The 19,948-nt window shown below is 47.4% G+C and overlaps 1 long non-coding RNA gene across 1 annotated transcript; it reads right to left on the bottom strand.

Annotated features, from left to right (window-relative positions):
* Positions 1-4,720: 4,720 nt before the first annotated feature.
* LOC125427179 lies at positions 4,721-19,373 on the bottom strand. Its single transcript, XR_007243645.1, has 3 exons — positions 19,340-19,373; positions 18,977-18,978; positions 4,721-4,930 (listed from the first exon to the last, which is right to left on the bottom strand). It is a non-coding gene; the product is annotated as an uncharacterized LOC125427179 (long non-coding RNA).
* Between the last annotated feature and the right edge of the window lie 575 nt (positions 19,374-19,948).

Below are 19,948 nucleotides of genomic sequence, written 5' to 3'. Positions count from 1 at the left end.
TGCTCCCATCTTGTGCAAGGTTATGCCAGTTGAAGCCAGGAAGAGTCTATTTGCTGTGGGGGTTTTGGGCCGGTCAGAATCCTGCGGCAGGAAATACTTCATTGGTAGCTTCCAGGCAACACAAATGTGGTTCAACCAACCTGTTTGGTTGCTGATGCTGTTTGCTACTTCCTCTTTATCATCACGTGCTTGCAGAGTTGTATACAATGGCATGCCTGCATTCTATGACTACACCTGCAGTCACAGGCTATTCTATGACTACACCACCATCTCTGCATGTGTTTCCTCCAAAGGGAGACCAAAATGTAAATGACGTATGGATTTTATTATAACTTACTATTCACGATCACGGTATGTACAGAAGAAGAAAAGAGTTGGATTTACATCCTCCCCCTTTCTCTCCTGTAAGGAGACTCAAAGTGGCTTACAAGCTCCTTTCCCTTCCCCCGTCATAACAAACACCATGTGAGGTAGGTGGGGCTGGCATGTGTTGGAATGCATAAACTAATCTAGTTCACCAGATAAGCCTCCACAGCTCAAGTGGCAGAGTGGAGAATCAAACCCAGTTCTCCAATTTAGAGTGCACCTGCTCCTAACCACTACACGCAGGCTCCAGAAGAATCCTAGTCCCGCTAATTTACTATAGTTTCAAATGGGGTACACTCCAAGTTTTGTTTCTCCCATTCAAGTGCTGTCAAAGCTCAACCTGAGCAGAACACAAAAGGGATCAGAGCAGTGGTGGGATCCAAAAATTTTAGTAACAGGTTCCCATGGTGGTGGGATTCAAACAGTGGCGTAGCGCCAATGGGGCTGGGCGGGGCACGACAGGGGGCGTGGCCGGGCATTCCGGGGGCGGGGCATTAATTCTCTGTTACTGTAAAAAACTCTTACTGTAAAAAAAAAGTTCCTAATTTCCAGCTGGTATCTTTCTGTCCATCATTTAAACTCATTCTAGCAAGTCCTATCGTCTACTGCCAACAGAAACAACTACTTCTCCTCTAATTGACTGCCTGTCAAATACTTAATACTTTCAAATACTTAATTTTGTTTCTAGGAATCAAAAGAAGGATACTTTCCTTAAACCAGGAACTTTACCATATTTCTAAAACATGTTTTTAAAACAGCCCAACAGGGAGAATGATCCCGTTTTCTACCTTCGCTAACCAGCCACATAGGAAACAACAGGACTTTATGATTTTTGGACCTAATGGAATTTCTAACAGAAAAGCAGACCTAATTAGTAACTTGCTCTCGGCACACACAAATAATTAATAACCCACTCTCGGGAACTGGTGAGAACCTGCTGGATCCCACCTCTGGATCAGAGCCATATTAATGCACCCAGGGGCATCGGATTGGGCGTTACACTTCTGCTGTTAGGAAGCAGCGGTTACTAGACTTAACTCTGACACCGATGCAACCATGTTCCTACAACCACTTGGAAATGCGACCTTTTTGGAGCAAAGAAACAGAAAATGCGATGGGGTCACACACCCTCAGATGACGCACGGGATCCTGGTTCATTTTGCACCGGCACAGGAGTGCAATGGGTAATGGATGAGAAAACGGAAAGGGGGCACATGGAGACAGTGGAGTAAGCCTCCTCTTCATGCCCACCACAAGCAGCATATAGAGGCAGCTGCTCTGATATATAGTCTACAGCTGCAGCCCCCAACGAGATGCATTTGGAATGATTTTTAAAAGATGAAGAAAAACCATGCCAAACAGGATAACATTTGGCGCTCAACCTCTGCAGGGCTGCATTTCAAGACACAAGCTATTAGTTCCAATCAAATCCTTGTTTGTTTTCAAAGAAGAAGAAGAAGAAGAGGAGGAGGAGGAGGAGTTTGGATTTATATCCCCCCTTTCTCTCCTTGTAGGAGACTCAAAGGGGCTTACAATCTCCTTGCCCTCCCCCCCTCACAACAAACACCCTGTGAGGTAGGTGGGGCTGAGAGAGCTCCGAAGAACTGTGACTAGCCCAAGGTCACCCAACTGGTGTGTGTGGAAGTGCACAGGCTAATCTGAATTCCCCAGATAAGCCTCCACAGCTCAGGCGGCAGAGCGGAGAATCAAGCCCGGTTCCTCCAGATTAGATACACGAGCTCTTAACCTCCTACGCCACTGCTGCTCCATAGGCTGCACAAAAGGGAAAAAAATCCCAATTGTGTTCAACTATACATACTCCGGGGGGATGGGTTTGGAGGAGGGACATGTTAGAGAAAGAAACAGCTAGTGCTTGCCCCACACTGGAGCTAGATGTCAGTCAAGTCATGGTATATAATGCCATGCTGGCCTTCCTGTGCTGTAATCATATTTAAAACGTTTTACAGAAAATGGCTAAAAGGGCTCAGAAACCCCAAATGGAATACTGGGCAAAAGACACAAAGCAGACCCAGATAGCCTGGACATTGTTATGCTGAAAGCCTTTATTCCAGGAGAGAATGGAATGGTAAAAAGGTGTTCAGTCTTTTTACAAACACTTTGCAAATAAAAGAGGCTCCAAATTTTGATCGAGCGCCCAGGTTTACCACCAATGTTTGTTGAGTGCCATCAAGTAGCTACTATGGCAGCACGGTAGGGTTTTCAAGGCAAGAGAGTGACAGAATTTCCATGGAGATTGAAAATTATCAGTCGCAGTCAATGGGGCAAGGCCAAGTGGGAGAAAAGATTTAGGCCCACCCTGCACGGGCCACAAAGATCGGTGTGCCGCCGGTAAAAACGCCGTTGCGGGGGAGGAGTTCTCACTGCTGCTGGAGCGGCGTATTCCCCCCACAACGGCACTTTTCTGACTCACTAGTTCAGCAAGTCTTTCGAAAAGCAGCGACGTGCAGCCGGTGCCGAGTGAACAGCAATGGGCGCACATAGCTGCTTTTCAGCGCGCTGCTTAAAAAACAAACACCCTTACCCCTCTTCCCTGCGTAGCTCCATCCGGCTGAGGGAGATGCCTCCTGCTCTCCGACCCCTGGGGAGGTAAGTGTTTTTCCTCTGAGGAAGCCAGCCACAGACGCAGGCGAAACGTCAGGAGAAAATGCTATAGCAGTGATGGCGAACCTTTTCAAGACCGAGTGCCCAAATTGCAACCCAAAACCCACTTATTTATCGCAAAGTGCCAATACGCTAATTTAACCTGAATACTAAGGTTTTAGTTGAGAAAAAATGGTTGGCTCCAAGGCGCACATTACTCAGGAGTAAGCTTGGTGAAGCAACCGTGCAACGTTTCGAATGGGTGAATCACGACCCTAGGAGGGTTTACTCAGAAGCAAGCCCCATTACCAGCAACCGAGCTTACTCCCAGGTAAAGGATCATGCCCAGGCTAGCCTAGATGTGTGTGTGTGTGTGTGTGGGGGGGTGATTTTCCATCCTACCCCCACATGAAGAACTTTGTGCATGTGTGCCCACAGAAAGGGCTCTGAGTGCCACCTCTGGCACCCGTGCCATAGATTCACCATCACTGTGCTATAGGAACATGGCCAGACAGCCCGGAAAACCCTATTTTCAAAAGGCCCCTTTCTAAACAACTGTCTCGCTCTTCTTTCCGAACTCCAGTGCCAGCTCTGGGAGTCAGCTACACATCGAAGTTAAGGAACGGCAGTTTTTGGTCCTTGGAGGAATATTTATTTGGCGCTAAACCCAGGGATGAGGCTGAGAAGGATGAGCCTGGGATACAAAGAAGATGGAAGAGCTGGGAAGAAAGATCCCTAAAAGAGACCTGGGAGAGCAGGGAACACTCAAGTGTTGAAGTAGCCACAGAGGTAAGAAGTCTGTATGGCTACCAGCTGCTTTGGAGCACAGCGCGTGTCATGTGCTGCTTCCCACTCATGGCAATCCCATGCATCAATGTCCTCCAGAAGGTCCTACAGCACTTTAGTACTGACAAAAGAGAAAACAATGCGCAGGGTTATTAAATTTGCCACTTCAGAAACATTACAAAGACTTGTGCTGTACAAAGGCCCTTGGTCAACTATATGTAATTATGTTGATGTCACCATGACAGGTATATCCCAAAGCCTAGAGAATTCCTCTAGCCTAGAGAATTCCAGTGGCGTAGTGGCTAAGAGCAGGTGCACTCTGATCTGGAGGAACCGGGTTTGATTCCCAGCTCTGTCGCTTGAGTTGTGGAGGCTTATCTGGGGGATTCAGATTAGCCTTCGCGCTCCCACACACGCCAGCTGGGTGACCTTGGGCCAGTCACAGCTTCTCGGAGCTCTCTCAGCCCCACCTACCTCACAGGGTGTTTGTTGTGAGGGGTGAAGGGCAAGGAGATTGTCAGCCCCTTTGAGTCTCCTGCAGGAGAGAAAGGGGGGGTATAAATCCAAACTCTTCTTCTTCTTCTTCCCCCAGTAAAAAGACACACACCTTATCTTAGTCTCTCTGCTGGTAAGCATTAGGCCGGGGGTGTCAAACCCATTTGTTACAAGAGCCTGGATATAACAGGTAGCTTGGTTGGGCTGGACCCGGGGGGGGGGGGGGGTTGTTGGGAGCCTCCACCAGGCTCCCCAGTCCAGATTGGCATTGGGGAGGGGTGGCTACCTCAGCTTGAAAGTGCTTATTCGGTCCGCAAGCCAGCTGAGGCAACCCCCTCCCCGTCCTGGGCTGGCGAGCCGATGCCACCCCCAAGCCACATGTCTGACATCCCTGCATTCAGCTGCTTTTATGCAGGCAGCTGAAATGAGCATTTTAACCTTTCCTGAACGAGAACGACATGAGTCACGCCACCTCTTTCCACATTTCTGTATTTATTGTTTTGTTTACAAAAATTATATCCTGCCTTTCTTGCCCGTACAGTGACCGTGCACCAGAGGCAGCTCACAATTTAAAATATACACGATACAGTCACATTTAAAAACCATTAAAATCATCTCCCCCCATATGTATCTGTATGTGGGTTTCATAAGAACTAGCCTGCTGGACCAGACCAGAGTCCATCTAGTCCAGCTCTCTGCTACTTGCAGTGGCCCACCAGGTGCCTTTGGGAGCTCACCTGCAGGAGGTGAAAGCAATGGCCTTCTGCTGCTCCCGAGCACCTGGTCTGCTAAGTCATTTGCAATCTGAGATCAAGGAAGATCAAGATTGGTAGCCATAGATCGACTTCTCCATAAATCTGTCCAAGCCCTTTTGAAAGCTATCCAGGTTAGTGGCCATCACCACCTCCTGTGGCAGCATATTCCACACACCCATCACACGTTGCGTGAAGAAGTGTTTCCTTGTATTAGTCCTAATTCTTCCCCCCAGCATTTTCAATGGATGCCCCCTGGCTCTAGTATTGTGAGAAAGAGAGAAAAATTTCTCTCTGTCAACATTTTCTACCCCCACGCATAATTGTATAGTCTTCAATCATATCACCCCTCAGACGTCTCCTCTCCAAACTAAAGACTCCCAAACGCTGTATCATGTATCAACAAAACCCTGTGACCTTTACTTCTGCATAGTTCCTCTACCAGATGTGGCCTATACGACTTTAAGTTCCGACTTTTCTATTGCCAAATTTCCTGCTCTAGCTTTCTAGCTTTCCTGCCCCCAAACAACTTTGGAAACAGAATATATACAAGAAGTCGTTGTAATTTGAGATGGGCCGGAAGCAGAAGGTACTCCTCCAGCTGATGGGGAGCAGGCAACCTCTGCCAAGGGCCAACAAACAGAACCCTTGGAATGAGTCTCTTTTGAGAGTTCCCTCTCAAATGAACGCATTTTGATCACCTTCACGCCCAACAGCTGGGGCTTGACACAGAGAAATTTTGTCTCTTTCTCACAATACTAGAACCAGGGGGCATTCATTGAAAATGCTGGGGGGAAGAATTAGGACTAATAAAAGGAAACACTTCTTCACGCAACGTGTGATTGGTGTTTGGAATATGCTGCCACAGGAGGTGGTGATGGCCACTCACCTGGATAGCTTTCAAAAGGGCTTGGACAGATTTATGGAGGAGAAGTCGATCTATGGCTACCAATCTTAATCCTCCTTGATCTCAGACTGCAAATGCCTTAGCAGACCAGGTGCTCAGGAGCAGCAGCAGCAGCAGCAGCAGCAGCAGCAGCAGCAGCAGCAGGCCATTGCTTTCACCTCCTGCACGTGAGCTCCCAAAGGCACCTGGTGGGCCACTGCGAGTAGCAGAGTGCTGGACTAGATGGACTCTGGTCTGATCCAGCAGGCTAGTTCTTATGTTCTTATCTCCACCACTGAGAAATGCAGGTGTGAACTGCAGCTTTCTGTTTCCAGTGAGCCAAGAAGAGGCTAAAACAGAACCCAGTGTCCAAGTTCTGTTTTCATGCAAGACAGTCTTAACAACTTAGAAAATTATGACTGGTTATGAAGAGCCGCGTGGCCAGCTTCCAGTGCACCGTAAACAGACTGGCCTTTAATTTGAGGGCCTTCAGGCACCTCCAAAAGTACGGGGCCAGAAGAGGCCATTACAAAAGGATTCTTTAACATCCCCAAGATCCCACTGACATAAAATTAAACACAGTACTTTAGAATAAGCCAAATGCCACAAGGTACAGAATATAGGTAAACAAACCGATGGCCCCCCCCCCCCCCCCCCAAGTATCCAGCACTTAAGATACAAAACTAGCTGACTGCTCTTCATCCTGATTACATCTTACACTTAGGTACAGTGGAAGTCTCCTGTTGGACTGGTTTTGCAACGGCGACTCATGTAAACTGATTATGCCCGTGACACACACGGCATTAATGCGATGCTTCATTCTTCTTCACCGCCGCAAGCATAGGCTCACGAAGATTCCAGTCGTGGGAAGCGCCGGTCTCTTCTCCAGGGATCCGCACCTCATAGCCATTATGTCTGTCGAAGAAAAGATTTACATTTACAAACTCACACAGGCATGGAAAAGATCTCCAGCTTTACTTCTGCGCTGCAGGGGACAGGCCAAGCAGCGATGGCTGCACGGTTGCAGAAAGGTGCTAAAGCCACAGGAGACTGAAGCTGCGTTACATGAGAAACGAACTGTTTACTTCTTGTAAGGCAGTTCAAGCATGCTGATGTTAAGCTTTGGCCTTAGACAGTAGGAAGCCTGCATGCATTACGCATTATGGCCACTAACCTGGATAGCTTCAAAAGGGGCTTGGATAGATTTATGGAGGAGAAGTCGATTTATGGCTACCAATCTTGATCCTCTTTGATCTGAGATTGCAAATGCCTTAACAGACCAGGTGCTCAGGAGCAGCAGAAGCAGCAGAAGGCCATTGCTTTCACCTCCTGCACGTGAGCTCCCAAAGGCACCTGGTGGGCCACTGCGAGTAGCAGAGAGCTGGACTAGATGGACTCTGGTCTGATCCAACAGGCTAGTTCTTATGTTCTTATGCAGCTGATGTGGGAAGGGCCATCAAGTCACAGCTGAGTTATGGCGACCCTGAAGGGTTTTGAAGGCAAGAGACCAAGAGGCAAGAGGCCGCTGCCTGCCTCTATGCAGCGACCCTGGATTTCACAGAATCATAGAAGAGACCATGAGGGCCATCCAGCCCAACCCCCCTGCCACACAGGAACACACAATCAAAGCGCTCTTGACATGTGTTCATCCAGCCTCTGTTTAAATACCTTCAAAGAAGAAGACTCCACCACACTCTATGAGTTCGTGCATTCCACTGTCAAACAGCCCTGACAGTCAGAAATGTTCTTCCTAATATTTAGATGGAATCTCTTTTCCTGAAACTTGAATCCATTACTCCGTATCCCTAGTCTCTGAGGCGGCAGAAAACAAGCTTGCTCCCTCTTCAACATGGCATCCCTTCAAATATTTAAACATGGCTATCATGTCCCCCCTTCGCTTCTCCAGACTTAACATCCCCGGCTCCCTTAACCTCTCTTCGTAGGGCATGGATTCCAGACCTTTGACCATTTTGGTTGCCCTCCTCTGGACCCATTCCAGCTTGTCAATATCCTTCTTAAATTGTGGTGGTCAGAACTGAACACAGCACTCAAGGTGAGGTCTGACCAATGTAGAGTAGAGTAGTACAATTACTTAGAATCACAGAGTTGGAAGAGACCACAAGGGCCACCAAGTTCAACCCCCTGCAATGCAAGAACACTTCCCTCAATCTAGACACTATACTCTTATTGAAGCATCCCAAAATTGCATTGGCTTTCTTGGCTGCCGCATCACGCTGTGTTCAGTTTGTGGTCTACTCTTTGACATGTAGTGCTGTCAAGCCAGATTGTCACCCATGCCACTCATTTCCTTGGTTGTCTCGCATTAAAGTACTTTATTAGGGCTAACCCTGCTTAGCTTCTGAGATATGATGCAACCGGGCTATCCAGGGCTCAGGGCAGAGGCCAACAGAGAGTTTTTTGCATTGCCTGCCTCTGCACAGGGACCCTGGGCTTCACTGGTGGTCTCCCATCCAAGTACTAACCAGGGCCGACCCTGCTTAGCTTCTGAGATCTCCCATAATAGAATGAATAAGCAAGCAGTAACGTCAGTGATTGAATAGACCAGTGATGGCAAACCTATGGCACGGCTGCCAGAGGTGGCACTCAGAGCCCTTTCTGTGTGCACAGAGTTCATCATGTGGGAGTGGGATGGAAAATCACCCCCCCCACACACACACACACACATCTAGGCTAGCCTGGGCATGATCCTTTACCTGGGAGTAAGCTCGGTTGCTGGCAATGGGGCTTGCTTCTGAGTAAACCCTCCTAGGGTCGTGATTCACCCATTCGAAGCGTTGCAGTTGCTTCACCAAGCTTACTCCCGAGTAATGTGCGCCTTGGAGCCAACCGTTTTTTCTAAACTAAAACCTCAGTATTCAGGTTAAATTAGCATATTGGCACTTTGAGATAAATAAGTGGGTTTTGGGTTGCAATTTGGGCACTCGGTCTCGAAAAGGTTCGCTGTCACTGGAATAGACTCTAGAAGCAGCCTGTTTCCAACAGACTTTCCAATCCATTTTTGTCTCAATGCGAGCCCGCTGTAAACAGAAAAATAATAAAGCTTATCTTCACTTCCAAGTTTTTCCTCTTGAAACGTGCGCCGTCCAGAGAGAAAGCAAACGCCAAATTAGACGTTTCGTGTAGCAATGCTTAACGAAGTTGCTACAGCTCAAGAGACATCTTGCAAAATCATCCGCTTGCCACACAAACCGCCCACAAGGTCGGTTTGCCTGCACAGAAGAACTAGCCGGGCAGAGTTTCAAACAGGGGACACGTTCCAATGCCTTCACAACAGCCGGCAGAGCGAGATCTTAACTCGGAGGGTTCAGCAACTGGAGGGTGACGTTTGTCTTGTAAATAAAGCCTCGCTTTACAGCAAGATATTACTTGTGATTGAGTGCCATTCAAAGAGCTGCGGCAACTCTGAAAGGCTAAATGCCAGTTGCAGGAACCCCCGACTGATCTTCAGGGAACACGGAGTTTTAAAAGCCTCCAGTGGAATGAATCAGGGCTGGCTTCTGCGGCAGGAAACAGCAGGGTTTCCTCTTTGGTGTAGGTCACGTATCAATCTTGCACCAATGCTACCCACTCGCCCCTTGAGAAAGGGCAGGGGAGAGATGAGAGCATGCTGACGTGGGGAGTGTTTTGTACCAGTCTGTCAGTCCAGAGCTCACTCGCGCAGCATTGCTTTAAGCAACCTCGCCATTCCAGAAATTTAGGAACCCGGCAGGCGGACGCCTTCTGGGCTGAAGGTAATGTGTTCCAAAGGTCAGAAGAGAAAGTTTTCCCATCTTCCTTATTGTGGGAAAGTCTCGCAGAACCGGGAAACGCTGCTCGGGGCTTTTTGTTTGTTTGTTTGTTTACTTTCATTTACGCCCTGCTTTTCTTCCCAAAGGGGATGGCAAAGTAGCTTACAGCCTTCTCCACTCTTCCATTTTACCCTGACAACAACCAGTGGTGGGATCCAAAAATTTTAGTAACAGGTTCCCATGGCGGTGGGATTCAAACAGTGGCGTAGCGCCAATGGGCCTGGGCAGGGCACGACGGGGGCGTGGCCGGGCATTCCGGGGGCGGGGCATTAATAATTTCTCTGTTACTGTAAAAAATTCTTACTGTTTAAAAAAGTTCCTAATTTCCAGCTGGTATCTTTCTGTCCATCATTTAAACTCATTCTAGCAAGTCCTATCGTCTACTGCCAACAGAAACAACTACTTCTCCTCTAATTGACTGCCTGTCAAATACTTAATACTTTCAAAATACTTCATTTTGTTTCTAGAAATCAAAAGAAGGATACTTTCCTTCAACAAGGAACTTTACCATATTTCTAAAACATGTTTTTAAAACAGGCCAACGGGGAGAATGATCCCGTTTTCTACCTTCGCTAACCAGCCACATAGGAAACAACAGGACTTTAAGATTTTTGGACCTAATGGAATTTCTAACGGAAAAGCAGACCCAATTAGTAACCCCCTCTCAGCACACACAAATAATTAGTAACCCACTCTCGGGAACGGGTGAGAACCTGCTGGATCCCACCTCTGACAACGACCCTGTGAGGTAGGCTAGGCTGAGAGTGTGTGACTGGTCCAAGATCACCTGACAAGCTTCCGGGGCACATGTGGAGATTTGAGCCTGGGTCTCCCAGATCTGATTTCGCCAGTGTAGCCCCCTACACCACACTGGTTACGAATTTCATTTTAAAATCTACTAGGATGCACTGAAAGCTTTACCAGCCCACGACGTAATATTGAATGAGACTCTCCACTCTGACAAGAATGGTCCACCGCTCCTTACAGCTACACTGAAGAAGAAAAAGAATTTGGATTTATATCCCCCCCTTCTCTCCTGCGGGAGACTCAAAGGGGCTTACAATCTCCTTGCCCTTCCCCCCTCACAACAAACACCCTGGGAGGTGGGTAGGGCTGAGAGAGCTCCGAGAAGCTGTGACTAGCCCAAGGTCCCCCAGCTGGCGTGTGTGGGAGTGCACAGGCTAATCCGAATTCCCCAGATAAGCCTCCACAGCTCAGGCGGCAGAGCTGGGAATCAAACCCGGTTCCTCCAGATCAGAGTGCACCTGCTCTTAACCACTACGCCACTGCTGCTCCCCTGATAGATGCCGTCATTTTTCAAGCACAGAGAGCTTAGTTCACTTAGTTTATTTCTATTTTTTTTAGATTTAATACCCTGCCCTTTCCCAGCACAAGGCCAGGATCAGGGGCAGCTAACAGTTAAAACCATTCCACGCGGGTGCAAAGAACGTCTCAGTAAATAAGACTGCGACATTAAAACTGCTGCGGTCAGAGGGCGTTCGTCAGACTCAAATTAAAATGGAATATCCAATTCCTAACGTCTCCCTTCTAAGAAAATAATCCTGGTTATTCTTTTAGGAACGGGAAGGAGAAACAGCTGGGAGGAGAAGAGAGATTTGGGAGGCCAGAAACGATGAAGTAAACCGCCGGTGTCTCAACCGAAGGTCTGCCGGAACATCACTGTCTTGCAGGCTCTGCAGAACTGTTCTAAGTCCTTCAAGGCCCAGGTATCTGCACACGGAGTTCCACCAGGTTGGGGGCGGGGCCAAGAAAGTCCCGGCCCTGATTTAGGCCGCTGAAGATGCTGAAAAAAGCAGGGTCAAAAGGAGCGAAAGAAGGCAGACCTGTTTCATCCACCAAGCAGAAAACCCAGCGTCGACACCGCCTCATTCCCTAGCTCCGTGGTGGCGAACCTTTGGCACTCCAGATGTTATGGACTACAATTCCCATCAGCCCCTGCCAGCATGGCCAATTGGAGTGCCAAAGGTTCACCACCACTGCCTAGCTATAGAACATCTGTTAAAAACTTGCTCACCTGACAATGAGGCCCAGACTTCGGAAGAATCCTTCGCCAACTATGCTGACTTACTGCCGTGTAGACCTATTGGAATTAAAAGGCTTCCACTTTGTTTGAAGACTGCACGGCAAGTCTCTCTTACGGAAAGGTGGAAATTCAGTCTCCACAGATCTCGGCGTCTGCTCAGTAAAGAGTTTTTTTTTTCAATTCTACCTGCACTCCCCACAGGAAGAGCCAGGTCACATAACATACCTGGATTTCTAGGCTTTTAACCGGACTGCCTTCAATTTACTTCACTTGCCCCCTCCAGCTTTCCTCCCCTTTCTCTCCTGATGGCGTTCAGTCACATTAAGTACAGGGAGGTACAGAAAAAGAGCTCAAGTAAAGAGATTCCACCTGAACATTAGAAAGAACTTCCTAAAAGTCAGGGCTGTTTGACAGTGGAATACGCTGCCTCCGAGGGTGGTGGAGTCTCCTTCTTTGGAAGTTCTTAACAGAGGCTGGATGGCCATCTGTCGGGAGTGCTTTGACTGTGTGTTCCCACATGGCAGGGGATTGGACTGGATGGCCCTGATGGTCTCTTCCAACTCTATGATCCCATGATTCCAGCTTTGTTGTGTACTGCTTTCCAGACTGGGAACACTTCAAAGACTGAAAGAAGGAGAAGAGTTTGGATTTACACCCTGCCTTTCTCTCCTGGTGGCTTTTAAGCTCCTTTCCTCTCCCCACAACAGACACCTTGTGAGGTAGGTGGGGCTGAGAGTTCTGAGAGCTGTGACTAGCCCAAGGTCACATGTAGGAGTGCGGAAACACACCTGATTCACCAGATCAGCCTCTGCCATTCAGGTGGAGGAGTGGGGGAATCAAACCCAGTTCTCCAGATTAGAATCCACCTGCTCTTACCAACTACACCACGCTGGCTTGAACTTGAGGAAACGTCTCCTTGCAGATAGTGCACCTGTCTGTGTGTGCATGTATATCTATCACACCCTTGCTCTGTCTTCCTGTTTTTCTAGACAAGCAATAGCCTGTCTTCAGCATTTTCGGTTCTGAACCTCTAGTGCAGCATGGCAAAGGAAACTTGTCTAATTGGCGAAGCAGCTTTATGTATTTTTTCACAGTAGTTGGGCTCTTATTGGGCCCCAGACCAGCAATATGCTTGTTACAACTAGGTGTCAAGACCTGGACCTCAGCTGCAGTCATCACTATCCACAAGCAATTAGGATCAAGCCCGTTATGGCGAACCTACGGCACGCGTGCCCAAGGCAACACTTAGAGCTCTCTGTGTGGGCACGCATGCCGTCGTCTCCCCCTCCCCCTCCAAATCTGACACAAGAAACAGACTAACAGATGACCTGAGTGCTACATGTGTGGCTCTCAAACTTACAAAGTATGAGCTGATAATTTAGACAAATCATCAGCATGCATACAAACAGCAAAAATCACATTAATTGTTCAAAAGCATGCCAAATGCAAATTTTTACCTTTCAATAAAACATTGTTTGTGTCACTGAGAGCTCTGTTATTGTGTTTTTCTTTTAAGACAAAAGATGTTAATGTATGAGTTGTTTTTTTCTAAACGAAAACCTCAGTATTCAGGTTAAATTGCCGTGTTGGCACTTTGCGATAAATAAGTGGGTTTGGGGTTGCAGTTTGGGCACCTGGTCTCTGAAAGGTTCGCCATCACTGGATTAAGCTATCCCCTCTGGGACTATTCTTTTCAGCTAAGTCATGCATGTTTCCGTGTCTTTCCCCCGACCGCAGGTGCCTTTCCTGGGAATAACATACCACTGCTCTACTTCTGCAGCCTGCTTCAGCATTAAAGCTGGAAACAATGTGGGAGCCCTTTGATTAAAAATGTCAGGATGTTAACAACAAAAAATATATGTGCAACCAGAACAGAAACAAATTTCTGAACAGTGGTTTGCAAAGCAGGTTATCGTGTAGAACAGTGAAGACAAATTCAAGCTGCACAAAGCTGCCAAAGGCTGGGCTCTGCACGGCTAACAACACAACCCACCAACACAACATTCACGATTCAGAATGCAGACACAATTAATATAACACAATAACAAGTTAAAATAAATCGGTCAGTAGATAATTAGAAACCATGAACATGTTGAAATTTGGCAGAGGGAAGGAAGAAAGTGGAAGGGAAAAAAGAAAGGAATTAGGAGACGAGCAAAGAAGGGGAAGCCAAGTAGATGGTGTGGGCATACTGCCTCAATTGTAGGCCTGGCGGAACATCTCTGCCCTATAGACCCTGCAGAACCACCCCACATCTTGCAGGGCCCTGACCTCAGGTGGCAGAGAGTTCCGCCAGTTCTTCCACAATTCCAAGCGGCTGAGAGCCTGACTACCTCAAAAGCCGAAAATGCTCAAGAGCCTAAAATGAAGAGGTTACTGTGCGAGTTGCTCATACACGTAAATACAAGAGACTCTCCCCAGCAGAGTCATGCAAGCGACTCACCTTTGACACCACTGGGAGGCTGCTACAGGGAAAACCTGGCAACTGCTATGTAGAGCATTGTTTGGTTGCCAGGTAAGTCATCCAATATCACTACCACAACCTAGCATGATGGCTTGCAGTCAGAGACAGCTTTATTGCATTCATGGTTACAGAAATTGGCGAGGGTGTGACTTGTTTCCCGTCACTATTGCTTTGCCCTGCCCCTCAAAACTACTGCTGCAACTTTACAATTAATTACTGTGCGCTTCAGCCTTACAGCATGTGAAAACTCCAGACTAGACATTGTCTGTCAAACAACCCAGCACAGCTATGGTTCCTCCAAAGTCATAATCCTTACGGCTCTTAAAGTTGTTAAAACAGATGTTCGCTGTTCTTGGTACAGTAGGTACCAATCCTACTGTACATTAAGAGAAGAAGAAGAGTTCGGATTTATATCCCCCTTCTCTCCTGCAAGGAGATTCAAAGGGGCTTATAAGCTCCTTTCCCTTCCCCCCCAAAATACCCTGTGAGGAAGGTGGGGCTGAGAACCATTACCAGCCCAAGGTTACCCAGCTGGCATGTGTTGGGAGTGCACAGACTAATCTAGTTCACCAGATAAGCCCCCACGGCTTAAGTGGGAGAGTGGGGAATCAAAACCTAGTTCTCCAGATTAGAGTGCCCCTGCTCTTAACCATTATACCCCGCTGGCTCTCTAATTAGAATTGGCAACAGGCCCATCAAATACCTGCAAACTGATAGCATATCATTGTACAGGGTCCAGATGTTTCCTGCGGTTGGGAATTTCACGCTTTAAGGGGCATCTCCCCCACCTCTTGATTAATTTTTAAAATTTTTAATTTTCTAAATGAGGTGGTGATGGAAAGTGCCGTCAAGTCGTAGACAATTTATGGCGGCCCCACTGGGTTTTCAAGGCAAGAGACATTTGGAAGTGGTTTGCCACCGGCTGCCTCCATGTGGGCTAAGAAAGTTCAGAGAGAACTGTGATTGGCCTAAGGCAGTGATGGTGAACCTTTTCGAGACCGAGTGCCCAAATTGCAACCCAAAACCCACTTATTTATCGCAAAGTGCCAACGCGGCAATTTAACCTGAATACCGAGGTTTTAGTTTAGAATAAACGGGTGGCTCCGAGGTGTGCATTACTCAGGAGTAAGCTTGGTGGTAGTCGGTGGCTTTGCTTTGAAGCAACCGTGTAACGGGTGAATCACGACCCCATGAGGGTTTACTCAGAAACAAGCCCCATTGCCAGCAACCGCGCTTACTCCCAGGTAAAGGATCGTGCTTTAGTTCTTCGCATGAAAATCAGTGTGGTTTAACAGCGCTTAACAGGGTTACCTACACTGCTTCCCCCAAAATAGGTCTTAGGTTTAATGCTAAGAATCGAGCCCAACGGCCCAGGCCAGCCTAGATGTGTGTGTGTGTGGGGGGGGGGGACTCTGTTTACACGTGCCCACAGAGAGGTCCCTGAGTGCCACCTCTGGCACCCGTGCCATAGGTTCGCCACCACTGGCCTAAGACCACCCAGCAGGCTTCATGTGGAGGAGCGGGGTAATCCAACCAGGTTCTCCAGATGTGAATCTGCTGCTCCTCACCACCACACAAGGCCGGCTCTCAAATAGTTATCACCAAACCAACATTTCTTACGTGTGACTGTTCCGTTATGACATAAGACTTCTCGCCATTTGACAGATGCCCTGCACATCTCTATTCAACTTAACCAGTGCTCAGCACAGAGGACATGCCCCACTCTTACTTCTTCCAACGCTTCGTTCATGTCTGACGATCGGCTCGAGGGCTGCATCAACGGGATCGGCGTAGAGGCCCTCGGATTCTCATGCTGCATTCCGCACAGGCTGTCCCTTTCCCCCAAGTTCCAAACAGTGACACCCTCTTCCTCCACGCATCTCTTTCGATGTCACAGACGTTGTCATGAGGCTCTTCATCAGACTGGCCAGGGCTTTGGTGGGCAGGTCAGTTGGGTGCCACATGGTGCTGAACTCCAGATTTATCAATTCACAGCTGAAATGAACAAAAGCGTCAGTAAGTGATGCTACGAGATTTAGGCACACGGCATAGATGTTTTTCAACTCAGCTGCCTTCCTGTGACTTGAGTTTCATCCACAACTTCAGAATGACAGAAACCCCCTCCCATCCAGAGCTGGATAAAGACAGACTGTTCTCATTTTACTACAAAAACTAATATTCTATCCCTACGCCTTTCTCCCCTTCTCTACTCTGATTACATTTTGCATGGTGCTTCTATATCCTGAGCTCTTTCTTTGCGACACCCCTCCCACCTTCTGGCTGGGATACAAGAACCGAGAGATCTCCATTCCAACTTGTATCCGACAGGAGCTTTGATTCTCCAGAGCTTACGCTGTGGAAATCTTGTTGGTCTCCAAGATGCTCCAAGACTTCTACTCTTCTGAGTTAACGACAGCTCATGCAACAGAACATACATCTGTTCCTGCAAGAAAATATTTCCACGCAGCTTGGTGTTTCCTACCTTTCTGAAAAACACAGGTAAGAGAGCCATATTTGCTACAGAGTAGCAAAGATTTGCAAGTCATGGAAGTATGATGGGGAAAGGAGAACTCTTAGTCACCCCCACACAAACAAGCAAGAGAACAAACAAAAGGATTCTTTGCTCCAGGAAATAAAATCCACCAATATCTCGGCTGGTGAGAGTTACACCTGCAGTAGGATCCCATCCGGCCCTGAGAGCTCATGCATTTCTAGGTATTCTGCCTCCCCAAGAAGGACTGAACCCCCAATGAGGGGACCACAGTCTTAGAGTCTCATTCAACAGATATTTGCAAGGGTCCACAAATGCGGTACTAGGTGGCCAGGAATCACTATACCAGTGGTGGCGAACCTATGGCACGGGTGTCAGAGGGTGGCACTCACAGCCCTCTCTGTGGGCACACGCAAACAGAGTGCCCCCACCCCACATCTAGGCTGGGCTGGGCTGCTAGGCTCGATTATTAGCATTAAACCTAAGACCTAGCTTTGGGGAAGCAGTGTAGGTTAAGCGCTGTTAACCCCACTGATTTTCATGCGAAGAACTAAAGTGTGATCCTTTACCTGGGAGTAAGCTCGGTTGCTGGCAATGGGGCTTGCTTCTGAGTAAACCCTCCTAGGGTCGTGATTCACCCGTTCGAAGCGTTGCACAGTTGCTTCAAAGCAAAGCCACTGACTACCACCAAGCTTACTCCTGAGTAACGCACGCCTTGGAGCCAACCGTTTTTTTCTAAACTAAAACCTCAGCATTCAGGTTAAATTGCCGTGTTGGCACTTTGCGGTAAATAAGTGGGCTTTGGGTTGCAGTTTGGGCACTCGGTCTCGAAAAGGTTCGCCATTACTGCACTATACTATTTAGATTTAGCATCAAATCTTGGCTTCTCAGTGATCAGAACAACTTCCTTTACAGCTTAATGACTCATCCTTATACTACTTGGCTTACCCCACTAGATGAGAAATTAACCACTTTTGGTCAACCCCCCCCCCCCCTTTTAAAAAATCCATAAGATTAAGTAAAGCTAGTTCAGCTATCCACAACCATATAAAGCAGTGGTTCTCAACCTTCCTAATGCCGCAACCCTTTAATACAGTTCCTCATGTTGTTGTGACCCCCAACCCTAACATTTATCCATTTGACAGATGGAGAACACTGATGCAGAGAGTCTTAGGCGACCCCTGTGAAAGGGTCGTTCGACCCCCAACGGGGTCCCGACCCCCAGGTTGAGAACCACTGATATAAAGGATATCGCTTTCCAAGAAACGTTGGCTAAAACCCATGTTGTGTATGCTCCTTGCAACTTAACTCCGATGATCCAACATTAACAGTTCCAAGGTATCACCACTGCATTTATATTGGCTAGATTTAAATTGCTGCCACCTGCCCTCCTATCAGGAAGATACCAAAACATTCCATTTCACTGTAGATTTTGCCCTTGCTCTGTTCACCTGACTGAGACGCTGATTCACTCTAGATTATATATACTCCTATGCCTGTATTCATTACAAAGTGTTGGCTGATTAAAAAAAAACACTATCTTCTGTGCAGAAGACACTCAAAATCTTATTGGCTGGGTTTGGTCAAAAAGCTACTCGTTCAGTGGCAAAGTTTCTGCATTCTGCAATGAAAATAGGGACAGAGATAATATCCAGTGTTTTAATTAACTCAGATCTTTAACTTTTAGATACGGTTCGCCTCCCAGTGACCAACTGCTTTTGGATACCCAGCTCAAAGCAAGGACCACTTCCTTTTCCGCAAGTTCTCCACTCACTGCACACAACTGGGACAGATCTTGACGCATGGTGTGTGGGAGAGACCCACTCTCCTCCATTTCTGTGGAACACGCAAAAAAAAAACCTCATGCAGGTCGCTGGTCTTTCTTTGCACAATGTTCTGGGTTACTCTGTAGCAACAAGACCCACCTTTAATAGTCCAAGTGTCCCTAAGTCTAATGTGAAGTGAAAACTCAGCCCAACCCCTCTGAAGAATCTTAGTGTACCAGAGGAATCAGGGAGGAGATGCATCTGGGTTGTCTGCAAATAACAGTTTGCTACCAAAGCAAGCCAAATTCTGTACATCCTCATAACATGCCTCCTTACTAGTATTCTGTTCCCTGCATTCACTCAGCAGAAAGATGTTAACCACAATTGATGTTTTGTTTAAAAGAGGAAGAGTATCCTTTCTCCGCCCCGTTCTATCCCATGTGTCATGACTAACAAACGAGGATTACTAAAACCATGGAGATGAGCAATTATTCTGTGCTCTACAGAATATGTCACAACTGTTTTAGTTGACTGGACAAATGCTGTGCTAAATGCAGCAGCGTTCAAATGACAGAGACAGTGATAGATTTTTTGCAATGTTCTTCTGAATTGACTTCGCTCAAGATAGGCCCCGTCTTACCCTTGGGAAACTGGTAACTCCAAGAATATTAATCTGATGTTTCTAGAAGAAAAAGGCCCCAGAAGTATCCATAGGGTGCAGAGAAGGGCAACGAGGATGATTGAAGGATTGGAGCACCTTCCTTATGAGGAGAGGCTGCAGCGTTTGGGACTCTTTAGCTTGGAGGGGAGATGTCTGAGGGGGGATATGATTGAAGTCTATAAAATTATGCATGGGGTAGAAAATGTTGACAGAGAGACATTTTTCTCTCTTTCTCACAATACTAGACCCAGGGGGCATCCATTGAAAATGCAGGGGGGGGGGGAGAGAGAGAGAGAGAATTAGGACTAATAAAAGGAAACACTTCTTCACGCAACGTGTGATTGGTGTTTGGAATATGCTGCCACAGGAGGTGGTGATGGCCACTAACCTGGATAGCTTTAAAAAGGGCTTGGACAGATTTATGGAGAAGTCGATCTATGGCTACCAATCTTGATCCTCCTTGATCTGAGATTGCAAATGTCTTAGCAGACCAGGTGCTCAGGAGCAGCAGCAGGCCCTTGCTTTCACATCCTGCATGTGAGCCCCCAAAGGCACCTGGTGGGCCACTGCGAGTAGCAGAGTGCTGGACTAGATGGACTCAGGTCTGATCCAGCAGGCTAGTTCTTATGTTCTTAATACAAAGATAATCACACTATGTACGTCTGTAGACAGCCATGGAATAAATCAGTTTCTATGAGATAAAAACAACAAGTGCGAAAAGGCTAATCTTGACAGCGATCTTGCCCCACGTTTCATCTTTTGACTACTGTGGACTCCAAAGCTGGTCTGAGCAAACCTTTCAACAGAACCGAAGCCGCCCACAAACC

The sequence above is a fragment of the Sphaerodactylus townsendi genome, linkage group LG02, assembly GCF_021028975.2.
Source record: "Sphaerodactylus townsendi isolate TG3544 linkage group LG02, MPM_Stown_v2.3, whole genome shotgun sequence".
Lineage (NCBI taxonomy): Eukaryota > Metazoa > Chordata > Lepidosauria > Squamata > Sphaerodactylidae > Sphaerodactylus > Sphaerodactylus townsendi.
Note: the sequence above shows the minus strand (reverse complement) of the source record. Positions and strands in the feature narration are given on the sequence as shown.